The sequence below is a fragment of the Zingiber officinale genome, chromosome 6A (genome assembly GCF_018446385.1).
Source record: "Zingiber officinale cultivar Zhangliang chromosome 6A, Zo_v1.1, whole genome shotgun sequence".
NCBI classification, from domain to species: Eukaryota; Viridiplantae; Streptophyta; class Magnoliopsida; order Zingiberales; family Zingiberaceae; genus Zingiber; species Zingiber officinale.
Window position 1 is genome coordinate 61,568,330 of NC_055997.1, and position 17,412 is coordinate 61,585,741.

The following is a 17,412-nucleotide window of genomic DNA, read 5'->3' on the forward strand; positions in this document are numbered from 1 at the left end:
GGAGGCGCCTTCGTTCAGGCGCCATGTTTTTCTTTTTTTTGAAATTGAATTTAATTTAACTTTTCGTTAATTAAATTTTGAATATTTATTAATTAATTGAAATATAATTTTAATTTGAAAATTTGAAAATAAATTTTATGTTAATACGTTTGAAAAATAATTTTAAAGATTTTTTCAGATTAAGTTTTAAAAGAAAATGATTTTTAAGAGACTTTTTCAAATAATTTTGAAATTGAGTTTAAAAAAATTTTTGAAATATTTTTTTTTTAAAAGAATTTTTTTTTAAAATAGTTTTTAAAAGATTTTTCAAATAATTTTTAATAGACATTTTCAAATAATTTTGAAATTACGTTTTAAAAGAAAAGATTTTTAAATACTTTTTAAAAGATTTTTCAAATAATTTTGAAATTAAGTTTTAAAAGAATTTTAAAATAATTTTGAAATTAAATTTTTAAAAGATTTTTAAAAAGATTTTGAAATTAAGTTTTAAAATAAAAGATTTTTAAATATTTTTAAAATAATTTTTAAAAGGATTTTTAAAATAATTTTTAAAAGGATTTTTAAAAGGATTTTTTAAAATAGTTTTTTGAATATTAAAAAGAATTTTAAAAGGTTTTTTTTAAATAATTTTTAAAAGGATTTTTAAAATAATTTTTAAAAGGATTTTTAAAAAAAATAAAATATTTAAAATAATTTTTAAAAGGGTTTTTTTTTTAAATAATTTTTAAAAGGATTTTTAAAAGAATTTTTAAAAGGTTTTAAAATAATTTTTAAAAGGATTTTTAAAATAATTTTTAAAAGGATTTTTAAAATAATTTTTAAAAGGATTTTAAAAAAAAATAAAATATTTAAAAGAATTTTTAAAAGGGTATTTTTTTAAATAATTTTTAAAAGGATTTTTAAAAGAATTTTTAAAAGGTTTTAAAATAATTTTAATTTTTTAAATATTTAAAATATTTTTTAAAAGGTTTTATTTTTTAAAAATAATTTTTAAAAGGTTTTTTTAATAATTTTTAAAAGAATTTTTAAAAGGATTTTTAAAATAATTTTTAAAAGATTTTTCAAATAAGTTTTTAAAATTGATTAATTGATTATTGAATTTGAATTAATTATAGTTATGAGTTTAATTTTGAATTTTAATTTTAAATTCCTTAGTCATCCACCCGATCTAAATTTTCAATCAGGGAATCCTATAATTTTTGTGAGATGAATTGAGGTTCAATTTAAGGGTTTGGTTTAACTTTGTGTTAAATTCAGGTTTAGCTTTGGGTTCAACAAGTAAACATTCTTTGGATAAACTTCTGGGCTATGGTGAGTCACAAGGAACTTATTAAAGTAACCATGCCTTCGAGGTTTTCCAAATAGTCCTACTCATTGAACTTAATACTAAACCTTGGTCTAACTGGTTATGATCCATTTAAGGGTAGCTTCGGTCAGTTCCACTTGGCCAAATGTACCAGGTTGAAGCCATATCTTCCTTGACATGCGATGCCCAAGCTTCCCTAACGTACTATCATCCAAAAACTTCACCAGTACTGTGGGTCAAGTTAAATCTAGCCCATTTTTTCTAACCTTAATTACCCTGCCGGGTAGTCTACTCTTTTTTACCCATTTCGGGTAGATTAAGTTCGGTTACCCAGTCGGATAGTTAGGTAGGGGTGCTAGCTATTCTAGATCCTCCTTCTAAATTTTTATTTTGATTTAAATTGTATTTTGATTTAAGTTCAAATTTTTAATTGAATTTTGAATTTTGTATTTTAATTTAATTTCGAATTTTTAATTTAATTTTGAATTTTGAATTTTTTATTTTAATTTCGAATTTTTAATTTAATTTTGAATTTTGAATTTTGAATTTTAATTTAATTTCGAATTTTATTTAATTTTGAATTTTAAGTTCGTTTAATTAATATCGTTTGTCTTTTTGCTCCCCCTGGATCATAGCCTCGATATGGTCTATCGAGATAGTGTATTTGATCCTTCGGGATCCAATATTGACCAAGTCCAACATGATTAATCAATTTGGACTTGGGGACCCATGCTTGGACTATTTTTCTATCTGTTCTTTCTACAAGAGATAAGTAGGATTTATATTTTCTTTTTGGTTTAAATTCTAGACCAGTTCTATTGTAAATGGCTCTTTGTGTCCCAAGAATTAGGTCAAGATTCTTGGAACATAAAGAAAACCGTTCTAGAGTTTTCTCTAGATCCTTAACTTGAGTTTTCAGACTGGAGTTCTCTTCTTCAAGTTTTTGAACTTGAATTGAGTTTCCAGTCTGATCTAGTTCAGTCAAGGATTTGGAGTCAGTCACTTCTTTAAGGACAGCTACTTCCTTTAGAAGTGACTTAATTCTAAGATTCGACTTAGCTAATTTTCGCAATAAGTAATTAACTAGATTATTAAGGCGAGGGATACTTACAGAGGGATCGGGCCCTTCGGAAACAGATACGGATCCGTGGCTTCGCTCGGACTCGGCCTCCAACTCAGTCTCGCTCTCGGATTCGTCGATCTGGTCTCGGGCCATCAGCGCAAGTAAACTCATCTGATCGAGTTCGTCGTCGTCGTCTTCTGAGGAAGATTCGTCCCATGTTGCCTTTAAGGCCTTCTTCCTTCTCTGCTTCTTTGCATCCTTTTGATTCGGGCAGTTGGCCTTGATGTGCACCTTCTGGTTGCACCCGTGGCAAATCACTTCGAACTTTACCTTAGAACTTGGTTGGGCTTCCTTGGATTGGACTGCCTTCTTTAGGTCCTTCTTGTTGAAGTCTTTCTTCTTCTTGTAAAGTCTATTCACAAGATTCATGAACTCCGTTGTTAGTTCTTCATCTTCATCATCTGAGTCGGGTTCTTCTTCTGATTCTGGTTCAGTTCTTCTTCGTGATCTCGGTTCGCGCGTTCGACTGGTACCTGCAACCAAAGTAACCCCCTTCTCGGTTAGTTGTGCATTAGTCTGCTCATGTAATTCAAACTCACAGAATAATTCATCTAATTTTATTGAAGATAAATCCTTGGAGACTTTGTAGGCATCTACCATTGATGCCCACAATGTGCTCCTCGGAAACGAATTTAGTGCGTACCTTATGACGTCCCGATTCTCTACCTTTTGCCCTATTCCGTGGAGAGAGTTGAGGATGTCTTGAATTCTTGCGTGTAGAGAGCTTGTCGTCTCACCTTCCTGCATTTTTAGATTATATAGTTTATTAAGTAAAAGATCTCTTTTACTTACCTTGGTGTCGTAGGTGCCCTCGTGGAGTTCTATCAGTTTCTCCCACAACTCCTTTGCGGTTGAAAATGGACCGACTCTGTTGAGCTCCTCCTTGGTAAGACCACACTGTAGGTACAGGTAGCTTTGGCGTCGGCTTCCACCTTCTTGATTAGGGATGGCACTCAGTCCTCACAGGGTGTAGGCTTGCCATTTTTATCCGTTGGCAGATCCAGACCAGTCTTGATTATCATCCAGGTTTCGAATTGGATTTTCAGGTAGGTTTCTATTCGTCCCTTCCAGTACCCAAAATCTTCTCCGGAGAAGAGGGGGGAACGAACGATGCTGAAACCCTCTTGTTGGGCCATTGAGAGAATATGCAAAGAAAAAAATAAAATATATGTCCCAAGACTAAGTCTTGGATTAGTAGTGCGGGAGTAAAGAATTGAAAAAGAACTAACTCGAGTGGTGTTGCACCAACCTCGAGCGAGATCGATACGAATGAAAAAAAACTGGAATATAGTAAGAATACTAATTTCAGTTGACTCTGAAAAATTTAAAACACCGCGAAAAAAATTGCGTGATTGGTGGTTGCACCAGATCAACGCGACCCCGCTTTGATACCAATTTTTGGATCGAGAAGCGCTAGAGGGGGGTGAATAGCGCTCGCGGCTATTTCGTTCGATTCATAAAACTATCGGAGTTAAAAACACGCAACCGAATAAAGAAACACAAACACAGAGACACAGGGGAATTTACTTAGTTCAGAGCCTAGATCGACTCCTACTGGAAGGCCCGCGATCCTTGATCGCTTTTCGTGGGCAACAACTATAAGCTCGAATAGAATTACAAGTGAAGTACAATAATCAATAAGAAATAATTAAATTATACCGACGACAATATCAATAACTGAAGATTCGGAGCTCCGGGTCGTCGAGGGGTCGTTGCAGCACTTCGGGATCGTGTCGTTAGCAGCTAGTCACAGAAGGATTGCTTGGAGTGAGTTGTCTTGAGCTGCTGGTCGAAACACCCTTATAAAGGGTGTTCAAGGCGCCTTCATCAAGCTCCAAGGCGCCTTGAATCCCTAAGTTTTATCCCGAAAATTATTCTGCGATGAAGCTTTGACCGCTGCCCTTTATCCATCTCAAGGCGCCTTCATCATTGTCCAAGGCGCCTTAAACCACCTGTTTAAGGCGCCTTTAGCTTCCTTCAAGGCGCCTCCAACCATTCTGGATAGCTGGCTTCGGCTCGCACCCGAGGCGCCTCCAAGCCCCATGGAGGCGCCTCGAACACTGTTCATCCGAGGTTAACTTGTGCTCCTTTGGTCCTGCAAGAGTGTTAGTCCCAAACACATACCCTGCAAACCAAAGTTAGCACAAAACAACAGTAAATATGAAAACAGAATATAATGACAGTCTCCGGACTGTCCGGGTCTGACTTCGGATTTCCAACGAAAACCCTAGGTCGACCCGACGCCTACTGTTCCCTCTACGGGGAACGCGTTCTCACCTACTCCACTCAGGAGATTTACCTGATGTCAGTGTGATCCTCTAGATCGACTGGACTTTTGCTCGGTGCTTGATACTTCCAGACTTTCTGCTAGACTTCCGCTTCCCGGCTGGTCCAGTCTTTCACCTAGTTTGCGACACCAGGACTTTCCACCTAGGGTTACACCCCTAGGACTTTTGCCTGAAGCACTCGACTCACCAAGACTTTCCGCATAGGGTTACCACCCCCTATGACCTAGGGTTACCACCCCCTATGACCTTGGGTTACCACCCCCTAGGGTTTTCACCTGCCTAACTACAGTTAGGACTTTCCTGAAACACTTAGTCAAGCACGTTAGATCACAACACACCTTAACTTTGAATCATTTGCCATTATCAAAACTCAGGTTCGATCGTCGGATGCTTCCCGCACCAACACTATATAAATTAATTGAACAATTACAATTAACAAATAAATGTAGATATGACCAATGTTATTCTTTTATTTCAAAAATAAATGTTTACAAAAGCTAGGCTTTTAGTATACACTCTAACAATTCCAACAGGTCACACAGCCGAATTCTTCTTACTCTCTGGAAAGGTTGTACGACCATGTGGATCCACACGACCATGCCCTAGTTGTTACTGGTGGGGTTGTTGGTTAGTCCTAGGAAAATCGTACCGGCTCCACAGTATAAAAATTTTGTACAAGTGTCGAACATTTCCTTAAATAACCTATTGTGTTCTTTAGAAGTTAAATTAGGAATCACAGACGGAACTTAACATCATTGATTCCAAATTTAACTTATCTGTTCTTAATGGTTTAGATTTGAATTACAATTGGAACTTAACACTATTGATTCAAATCCACCTATATTATTAATTCCATTAAATATTAATTTCCAAAATTGGCTTCCAGGACTGCATGGCGAGGCACATGACCTTCTTGGATATGGGAGCAACCACCGCCGCCTAGACAAAGCCTTTTAAGGAAAGCTAATATTTAATTTCCTTAAATAACTCTAGGTTTAACCAAAAAGAACAATCGAATCACAAATTCGAAAAACAAAGAAAACACAAACACGAAAACAAATTCAAAAACTTGATCTAATGCCTTTTGTGTTTGGAATTCATACATAAGAAATACAACTAGTATGATGCGGAAATTAATTACTAATTATACCTTTCTTTGTATGCAACGACCTCTTGATCTTCTACCGTATTCCTCTTCTTATCCCGGACGTTGTGTGGGCAACGATCTACCGAGATGAGAACCACCCAAACCCTTTTTCTCCAAGCAAGTTTCGGCCACCATATAAACTCCAAGAGATGTGAGGTTCGGCCACCACCAAGCTCCAAGGGATGCTAGAAATATTGCCTCCTTTTCTCTCCATCTTCTCCAAGCAAGATCCGCCCACCACAAGGACTCCAAGGATGAGATGAGGTTCGGCCACAAGATGGAGAAGAGAGAAAGAGGAGGGGTCGGCCACACCCAAGGAGAAAAAGAGAGGAGAAAAAATAATAATAGAGTTCTCTCGCCATGAAGGCACCTCTACCCCTTCTTTTATATTCCTTGGTCTTGGAAAATAAGGAAATTTTAATAAAAAATTCTTTAATTCCTTTGCCATGAAAAGGAAAATGTAATTAATTAATATTAAAAACCTTTTCTTAAATCATATGGTCGGCCACAACCAAATCTCCAAGCAAATAAAATTTTAAACACAAATTAAAACTTCCTTATTTGCTTCTGGAAATTTTATAAAAAATTTCTCCAATAATTTTTCCCTTCATGGTGGATTATAAAAAGGAAATTTTATAAATTAAAATCTTTCTTTTAAACATGTGGATAATTTCCAAAAAGGAAAGTTATCTTTAAAAAATTAAAATCTCCTTCTAATCTACAAATAAGGAAAGATATCAAATCTTTTCTTAATCTCTTGTAGAAACTTATAAAAGAGATATTTAACTTTTAAACTCTCTTTTAAATCATGAACATGGTTAAAAAAGAAAGTTTTCTCAAAATTAAAATCTACCTTTAAATCTACAAATAAGGAAAGATTTCAAATCTTTTTCTTAATCTTTTGTAGAAAGCTATAAAAGGAAAGATTTAAATTTCAAACTCTCTTTTAAAACTATGATATCCACATAAGAAATAATTTTAATAAAAAACCCTTTTTAATATGATGTGGCCGGCCACCTTAAGGCTCAAACTTTAGGCTTGGCCGACCCTAAGCTTGAGCTTCAAGCTTGGCTTGGCCGACCCCTATAGGTTGGGTAAGAAGTGGGTATGTGGTGGGTATAAATCTCTATATACAAGAGGCTACGATAGGGACCGAGAGGAGGAATTGGTTTTGGTCTCCCGATGAAATAAGCTTCCCGTGTTCGCTTCGAACACACAACTTAATTTCATCAATAATAATTCATTCCACTAAAAAACTATTATTGAACTACCGCACCAATCCCAAATTACATTTTGGGCTCCTTCTTATTATGAGTGTGTTAATCTCCCTGTGTTTAAGATGTCGAATGTCCACTAATTAAATGAGTTACTGACAACTCACTTAATTAATATCTTAGTTCCAAGAGTAGTACCACTCAACCTTATCGTCATGTCGGACTAAGTTCACCTGCAGGGTTTAACATGACAATCCTTATGAGCTCCTCTTGGGGACATTATCAACCTTGATCACTAGGACACAGTTTTCTTCTATAATCAACAACAAATACTATAAGTGATATCATTTCCCAACTTATCAGACTTATTGATTTATCGAACTAAATCTCACCCATTGATAAATTAAAGAAATAAATATCAAATATATGTGCTTGTTATTATATTAGGATTAAGAGCACACACTTCCATAATAACTTAGGTCTTTGTTTCTTTATAAAGTCAGTATAAAAAGAAACGCCCTCTAATTGTCCTACTCAATACACTCTAAGTGTACTAGTGTAATTATATAGTTAAGATAAACTAATACCTAATTACACTACGACCTTCCAATGGTTTGTTCCTTTTCATCTTGGTCGTGAGCTACTGTTTATAATTTATAAAGAACCGATAATACAATCTTCTGTGTGTGACACCACACACTATGTTATCTACAATATAAATTAATTGAACATCTACATTTGGTATATATAAATGTAGACACTTGACCAATGTGATTCTTATAAATGTTTATACAAAAGCTAGGCTTTTAGTATACACTCCAACAATCTCCCACTTATACTAAAAGACTATGCTGCCATATATCCTGCCATACATCTGATTCCCAAACCTTCACCATGCCCATCAAAAGCTCTTGCCTTAAGGGCCTTAGTGAAAGGATTTTCTAGGTTATTACTTGATGCAATCTAGGTGGCAACAACTTCTCATCGTTATATGATTTCTTGTATTGAGTGGTACTTGCGCTCTATTGTGTTTACTTGCCTTATAGACTTATGATTTCTTCGAGTTTGCTACTGCACCACTATTATTACAATAAATTGTAATAATTTTGGGCAAACCAAAAATCATGTCCAAGTCCATCATGAAGTTTATGAGTCATATAACTTCTGTGGCTGCCTCAGAGGCTGCCACATACTCAGCTTCTATGGTGGAGTCTGAAAAACACATTATCTTAACACTCCTCCATAGTTATGGCTTTACTTCCTAAAGTAAACACAAAACCCCAAGGTCGACTTATTGTCCCTATCTGATTGGAAGTCAAAATCCGTGAAACCCACAGGGACCAAATTATCTACCGTGTAAGCTAGCATATTATCTCTAGTGTCTCTAAGGTACTTCAATATATGCTTTACCGTAGTCCAATGTCCTTGTCCAGGGTTACTTAGATATATGCTAACTATGCCCTTGGCAAAACAGATTTTTGATCTCGTGCATAGCATACATTAGGCTTCCGACAGCCGAAGCATAAGGAACTGCCTTTATTTCCTCTATCTCCTTTGATGTCTTCGGAGTCATCTCTTTAGATAAAGCTACTCCATGCTGAAAAGGTAAGAAACCTTTCTTGAAGTTTTTGCTTGCTTAAAACGAGCAAGGATTATTTCGATATATGAAGCTTGGGATAAGTAAAATATATTCTTTTCTTGTGATCCCTTTGATCCCAAGAATATATGCATTCTCCCAAGTCTTTCATATCGAATTGTTTGAACAACCATACCCTTACTTCTGACAACACTTTGATATTGTTTCCAATCTACCAAAAATGTTACCTACGTATAGTACAAGAAATACCACCACGTTTCCATCACACTTCTTGTATACACAAAACTCATTCGGTTATAAAATAAACCATAGGTCTAGATTACTTTATTAAACCGGATGTACCAAGACCTTGAAGTGTTACTTCAGTCCATAGACTGATTGAGCTTACACATAAGATTCTCTTTGCTCTTTGCAATAAACCCTTCTGGTTGCTTTATATGGATGTTTTCTTCAAGACTTCCATTAAGGAAAGTTGTCTTGACATCCACTTGCTAAATCTCATAGATAAAAGAATCCGGATAGACTTAAGCATGGATACCGGTAAAAAAGTTCCCTTTTTTCAACAAGCCTTGCTTTGAAAGTTTCTACCTTCCTATCTATCCCTCTTTTCCTATTGTAGACTTATTTTCACCCAATGACTTTTACACCATTTGGTGATTTTATAAACTCCTAGACTCTATTAAAATACATATATTCTAATTCTATATTTATTGCTCTTTGCAAAGATGCTGCATCTTTATCTTGGAGTGTTTCGTCATATGTCCGGAGATTAGGTTCATGTCCACCAGGAATCGAGTCCAAAGACTCTCCCAAAACATGAATCTTTTAGGTTGCCTAACAAACCTCCCACTACGACGAGGCACTTTCTGCAATTGTGTATCATTTGTGATACGTGTTGCAGTTTCTTGTGATATTTCATCTTGTACAGTTGGTACTAGGTTAGTCGTGTCCTTTAATTTCCTTAAGAACAATTTTTACTCATGGGCTTGTGGTTCATAGTATAGTCCTTTTCTAAAATCGGGCATTGGTGCCAACAATGACCTTCCGATTTTAAGGACTATAAACCTCTTTTCGTTTTTCTAGGATGACTCACAAACAAGTGAACTCATGTCCAACTTTTCAGTGTCTCTCACGTGCTAGACCACCCAAATCCGAATATGCTTCAGACTAGGCTTACGTCCATTCTGTAATTCTGTGGGAGTAGAGAGTTCTGACTTAGAAGGTACTATGTTCACTTCCGTTTCCAGTGTATATCCTTAAAACGAATTTGGTAATTTTCTAAATAACTCATCATCGATCTAATTATTCCATAAGAGCCTTATACCTTCTTTCTACTACACCATTCTGTTGGGATGTACCAAGTGCAGTTAGTTGGGATTGAATCCCTACTTCTGATAAGTGACTCCTAAATTCTCCCAAGAGGTACTTGCTATTACGATCTCACCGTAGTGTCTTGATATTTTTACTTTGACATTTCTCCGCATCAGCCTCGTACTCTTTGAACTAATCAAAGCACTTAGACTTGCGGTGTATCAAGTAAATCTATCTGTGTCTCGAATAGTTGTCTATAAAATAGACGAAATATTTGAAATTACCTCTTGTCTGGATAGTTATAGGACCACACAAATCAGAATGAACCAATTCTAATATATCTTTGGCTCCATACCCCTTAGACTTAAAAAGCTTTCTCGGTTATTTTTCCTTCCAAGTAAGACTCGCAGGTTAGAAAGATTTTCACTACCAATGAACCCAAAAATTCATCAGCTACCAATGAATCCTACTTAAGTTAATATAACCTAGACTTAGATGTCAAAGATATAATTGGTTCATTTCCGAAGGTTGCTTTCTCTTAAAGTTAGAAGATGTGTTACTAATTTCCATTTAGTGCATCGTGGGAGTTATTGGATTATAAATTGTCAACCAACGTACCAGAATAGATAACTTTTCTATTTTTCTTGATAATAAGTTTGTTATCAAAATAGACAAAATATCTATTCTTTAATAGTTTAGAAATCGAAATCAGGTTCTTTCTAAACTTAGTACGTAAAGATAATTTCTGAAAATCCATATTATATTCCTATCAGAGGATAAACATCTCCCACTGCAACAGCTGCTACTTTTGCAGTAGTGCCCATATAGACGGTGTTTTCCTTTTCATATAGTTGTCGGGTTTCCTGGAACCCTGCAATGAATTGCAGACATGATTAATAGCATCTGTATCTACACTCCAAGTACTAGTAGATAACACCACTAAACATGTTTCAACAACTAATGAATTAAATACACCTATATTGTTCTTAGTTATAAGAAAACAGTCTACCTTAATGTCCAAGTCCTATTTCCAATCATTATAATTGGGACTACTAAGTCTTTTCTATAGAATAACAACTAGGGGATTGACTAACATTTGAAATCCTAAGAATCACAAAAATATTTGATCAAGACCAACTCCTTAAAATCCTCGTGAATTTTGTATGTCACGATAGTGTGGATGTATACAAAATCAAAGAGGAGATTTTATCCATTAATTTTATTATCTCGTCAACCTTACTTTATGACGAATAAAATTAATAGTTGGTCTGTCTTTGATCAAATATTTGGTTAAAACTTTGAATTTAAAATAACACTGATTCCTTAAACAATATTATTTAAACTCATCAACACCTCAAACACCGGGAATTATGCATGTCACGTTAGTGTGGACATATACAAATTCAACATTCGTAAGAGGAGGGGCTTACCCATTAATTATCTTGTCATCCTTGAATTACCTCAAACACCATGAATTTTGTATGTCACGTTAGTGTGGACGTATACAAATTCAATTGTTTGTAAGAGGAGGTATTACCCATTTTATATTATCAACCTAACTTTATGACAAATAAAATTACCTCAAACACCGTGAATTTTGTATGCCACGTTAGTGTGGACGTATACAAATTCAAACATTTGTAAGAGGGAGGGTTTTACCTAACTTTATGACAAATTAATAGTTGGCATTGCTTTGGTCCCGCAAAACAATAGCAGTGACTCCGTTGGGGAGGATACTATTGAATGCGTCTAAGTGTATACCATTACATAATACGTAGTCTATTAAATAGGATTATGCCCCTTCAGTTGGAGAAGATCACACACTCCTAAATAATTTCCTATAACCATCCATAAAGGAAGTTTGATCTAGTGATCCGCAACAAACCCATCCGTTGTAGAGGGAGGCACTCAGAGCCAACACGCAAGCTTGTTGCATCACTTACAAACCAGTAATGGAGACCGTGGAATTTATTAAAATCCCTCTCCCACTTAGTTATTTAAAAATGAGGATTTTAACCTATGCTAGCATACATCACATGCACATAAACACCACAGTAAATAAAAGCAATAAATTCAAAAATTAATTTTCCAACTATTATGGTCTTTTCCATCACTGTCTTCAGTATGCTCCAACCCTAGCTGTTGTCATCTTTAGCCACCGCCATCGGATCAAGACGTCGCATACAACTTGCTTCTTATTCCGCTGCGCCTCTGGTGCTTCAAAAGTACCACGCCTCGCAAGCATCCGATCCGCGACAAAAATAAAATTTTATATGTATCGATCCTATATTCCACGAGGGTATGTACATGAAATCTAGATCGAAAATAAAATTCTAAATCCTAGGGCTAATATAGCTCCAGCTGTATTAGTTACATACAATCATGCACACACACAATAATGCCCTTGACATGTCCAAGGGTCCAATCACACACAACATCTATAAGCCATAATAGTTAGAGCCTGCACCCAAAAAGTTAACACATCCTACTATTATCTTGTCTAAATTATGTATGACATGTGCATAACCTATTTGAATTCTAAACACACAGAGGCAAACCCTAGCTTTGATACCAATTGTTGATTAGTCTTAGGAAAATCGTACCGGCTCCACTGTATAAAAATTTTGTACAAGTGTCGAACCTTTCTTTAAATAACCTATTGTATTCTTTAGAAGTTAAATTAGGAATCGCAGACGGAACTTAACATCATTGATTCCAAATTTAACTTATATGTTCTGAATGGTTTAGATTTGAATCGCAAGCGGAACTTAACACTATTGATTCAAATCCACCTATGTTATTAATTCCATTAAATATTAATTTCCAAAATTGACTTCCAGGACTGCATGGCGAGGCATATGACCTTCTTGGATATGGGAGTAACCATCACCGCCTAGACAAAGCCTTTTAAGGAAAGCTAATATTTAATTTCCTTAAATAACTCTAGGTTTAACCAAAAAGAACAATCGAATCACAAATTCGAAAAACAAAGAAAACACAAACTCGAAAACAAATTCGAAAACTAGATATAATGTCTCTTTTGTTTGGAATTCATACATAAGAAATACAACTAGTATGATACAGAAATTAATTACTAATTATACCTTCCTTTGTATGCAACAACCTCTTGATCTTCTACCGTATTCCTCTTCTTATCCCGGATGTTGTGTGGGCAATGATCTACCGAGATGAGAACCACCCAAACCCTTCTTCTCCAAGCAAGTTTCGTCCACCATATAAACTCCAAGAGATGTGAGGTTCAGCCACCACCAAGCTCGAAGGGATGCTAGAAATATTGCCTCCTTTTCTCTCCATCTTCTCCAAGCAAGATCCGCCCACCACAAGGACTCCAAGGATGAGATGAGGTTCGGCCACAAGATGGAGAAGAGAGAAAGAGGAGGGGTCGGCCACACCCAAGGAGAAAAAGAGAGGAAAAAAAATAATAATAGAGTTCTCTCGCCATGAAGGCACCTCTACCCCCTCTTTTATATTCCTTGGTCTTGGCAAATAAGGAAATTTTAATAAAACTTCTTTAATTCCTTTGCCATGAAAAGGAAATTTTAATTAATTAAAATTAAAAACCTTTTCTTAAATCATATGGTCGGCCACAACCAAATCTCCAAGCAAATAAAATTTTAAACACAAATTAAAACTTCCTTATTTGCTTCCGGAAATTTTATAAAAAATTTCTCCAATAATTTTTCCCTTCATGATGGATTATAAAAAAGAAATTTTATAAATTAAAATCTTTCTTTTAAACATGTGGATAATTTCCAAAAAGGAAAGTTATCTTTAAAAAATTAAAATCTCCTTCTAATCTACAAATAAGGAAAGATATCAAATCTTTTCTTAATCTCTTGTAGAAACTTATAAAAGAGATATTTAATTTTTAAACTCTCTTTTAAATTATGAACATGGTTAAAAAAGGAAAGTTTTCTCAAAATTAAAATCTACCTTTAAATCTACAAATAAGGAAAGATTTCAAATCTTTTTCTTAATCTTTTATAGAAAGCTATAAAAGGAAAGATTTAAATTTCAAACTCTCTTTTAAAACTATGATATCCATATAAGAAATAATTTTAATAAAAAACCCTTTTTAATATGATGTGGCCGGCCACCTAAGCTTGGGCTCCAAGCAATTGGCCGGCCACCTTAAGGCTCAAACTTTAGGCTTGGCCGGCCCTAAGCTTGAGCTTCAAGGTTGGTTTGGCCGACCCCTATAGGTTGGGTAAGAAGTGGGTATGTGGTGGGTATAAATCTCTATATACAAGAGGCTACGATAGGGACCGAGAGGAGGAATTGGTTTTGGTCTCCCGATGAAATTAAGCTTCCCGTGTTCGCCCCGAACACACAACTTAATTTCATCAATAATAATTCATTCAACTAAAGAACTATTATTGAACTACCGCACCAATCCCAAATTACATTTTGGGCTTCTTCTTATTATGAGTGTGTTAATCTCCCTGTATTTAAGATGTCGAATGTCCACTAATTAAATGAGTTACTGACAACTCACTTAATTAATATCTTAGTCCAAGAGTAGTACCACTCAACCTTATCGTCATGTCGGACTAAGTCCACCTGCAGGGTTTAACATGACAATCCTTATGAGCTCCTCTTGGGGACATTATCAACCTAGATCACTAGGACATAGTTTCCTTCTATAATCAACAACACACACTATAAGTGATATCATTTCCCAACTTATCAGACTTATTGATTTATCGAACTAAATCTCACCCATTGATAAATTAAAGAAATAAATATCAAATATATGTGCTTGTTATTATATTAGGATTAAGAGCACACACTTCCATAATAACTAAGGTCTTTGCTCCTTTATAAAGTCAGTATAAAAAGAAATGACCTCTAATGGTCTTACTCAATACACTCTAAGTGTACTAGTGTAATTATATAGTTAAGATAAACTAATACCTAATTACACTACGACCTTCCAATGGTTTCTTCCTTTCCATCTTGGTTGTAAGCTACTATTTATAATTTATAAAGAACCGATAACACGATCTTCTATGTGTGACACCACATACTATGTTATCTACAATATAAATTAATTGAACATCTACATTTGGTATATATAAATATAGACACTTGACCAATGTAATTCTTATAAATGTTTATACAAAAAGCTAGGCTTTTAGTATACACTTCAACAGGGGTGACACGGTCGTGTGGGTTCACACGGTCGTGCCTTGCACCTTCTCTGGTGAAGCCACACAGTCGTGTGGTTTCACACGACCAGAGTCATCCTCCTCCTTGCTTCTTTGATACGGTCATGTAGAGTCACACAACCAGTATCGTTTGCCTTCGTTTGTTATCCGAATCGACCACAAACGTTGTTTTCTCTTCGAATTTGACTCTTGTCAACAGAAAATTTACAAAGAGCAGATCTCCAAATAAAGAAGAGTAATTATACTGAAAGTAAGACAAGTAGTATAAAAATGCATAGATAAAGCATACGTAAAGTATGTGAATGTGCGTCAAAACATGCATAAAAGTGTATATAATCTATGGACATCATAGGGCTATAAAAGAGGGTTTGACCAGCAACTTCCAGACATCAATTTAAACGACTTTTGTTCTTGCGCGTTGCTCTGAGAAGGCTTCTACGACACCGTAAGGTTACTTTGACAACCAATACTCAAGCTTTTACTCTACTTGTTGTTGGTAACATTTTTGTTTATAACATTGTACTTAAATTTGTGTAATCCTTTCGATATTATAGCGTTTACCCAATGAAAGCACTCAACGAGTGCAGGCTTTAGAGTAGAGGTCGTCGAAAGCTCCGAACCAACTAAAAAAAAAATCACTTGTGTTAGCGCTTGCTCTTTTCCACTGCGTTTATTTTAACTCGTGATTTTTGAAAAAGTGACGAATGTTATTCCCCCCTCTAGTGTTTTTTCAATCTTACAAAAACTAGCTTATGTCTCCTGCAAACTGCTTTCGCTCCATGTCTCATGCTCAAGTTCTTCTTCTCAGTAATCATGTCTAGGTAAACAATTTTTTCGCTTAAACAAAATTATTTCTTCTCACGCTTAACCATTTAATTTCGGTCTAGATCTAGACGTAATTATACTGAGACCAATACCTCAATGCATCCTTCAGTGACCCTAAGTTTCCCTTTGAGAACCTCAGGATTAAGCATAAAACACATACTTACATTCTAATACCTCCTAAATTTCTCCATAAACAATTATTTACTAACCACTGTCTACATATTCTTTAAATCATAATCTACTACGGTCTATATAAACTTTTTTATTGCAACCAGACAATTAATCTTGTCTATGCGCCAAATTCTATAATAACTTAACCAAAGTGTATGACTTTGCATACACATCTAGAGTCGAAGGTCATGCATTCTACCATTTCAAGTTCGAAGTATAGCTGCAATACAATCATTTCACTCTTTTCTCTTACATGCCCTTAGACATAAATTAGACATCAATTTCAGCTTACATATCTTCAAACCCATCATCTATCATTCATACACCATGTCTAATTGCCATATCCTTATGACAAACTATCATATCCTAACTCTCATCTTTTCATCATTCGGGATTGGTGATTACGGAGGTAACATCCAATCCTCATCAAATCTTGACATGAAACGACTTAGACAATTCAGCTTAGTTAAAATGGTCCTTAGAGAGACCTTAGTCTGGAAGGATGGGAGGCAGGAACCTCCATACCTGGGAGTTGATGATATTACAGCTGATATTCTAGCCGCGATCGATGTTGACATAGACTAAACATCAGCAACTCCAGCACCTCTAACACCTTAAGTACCTCCACCATCTTTGACTCTAGAGGACCGAGTTACTCATCTTGAGATGAGGAGAATGTCATTCGTATATTTCACCCTTTGGAGTCCCGGATATAGGAGATGATGGATATGAAACATGCGAACCAGAAGCCTCCTTAATTGGACTAGACTTAGAAATATCTTAGATTGGACGTATAGTTTAGTTATCTTGAACTTACAATTGCCTTTTATTTTTCTGTGTGACTTTTAAATTCTTATCTATTTTGGATATGTTTGACTTTATCTTTCTTATAGCAATTGACTTGGTCTATATATTATTTTACTTGACTTGATGAAATGTGTGCTTTATTTGACTTATTATCTAGCTTGCTTACTTAATGACTCATATTGTACTAACCCCTTTTGGCAATTTAACCCATTTTAATATATAAAAAAGGGGAGCAAAACTAAGTCAAGATAATTTATTTGAAAATTGTTATATAATTCAGGGGAGTTAAAATTAAAATTGATATATTTATGTATGAGTGCACTAATATTATTTCATCCTCATACATTGAATATAAAATTCAAAATCAGTTTTGATTGTTATTTTACTAACTTATACTATCAAAAAGATGGAGGTTGTTAGTACTGAGAGCGCAA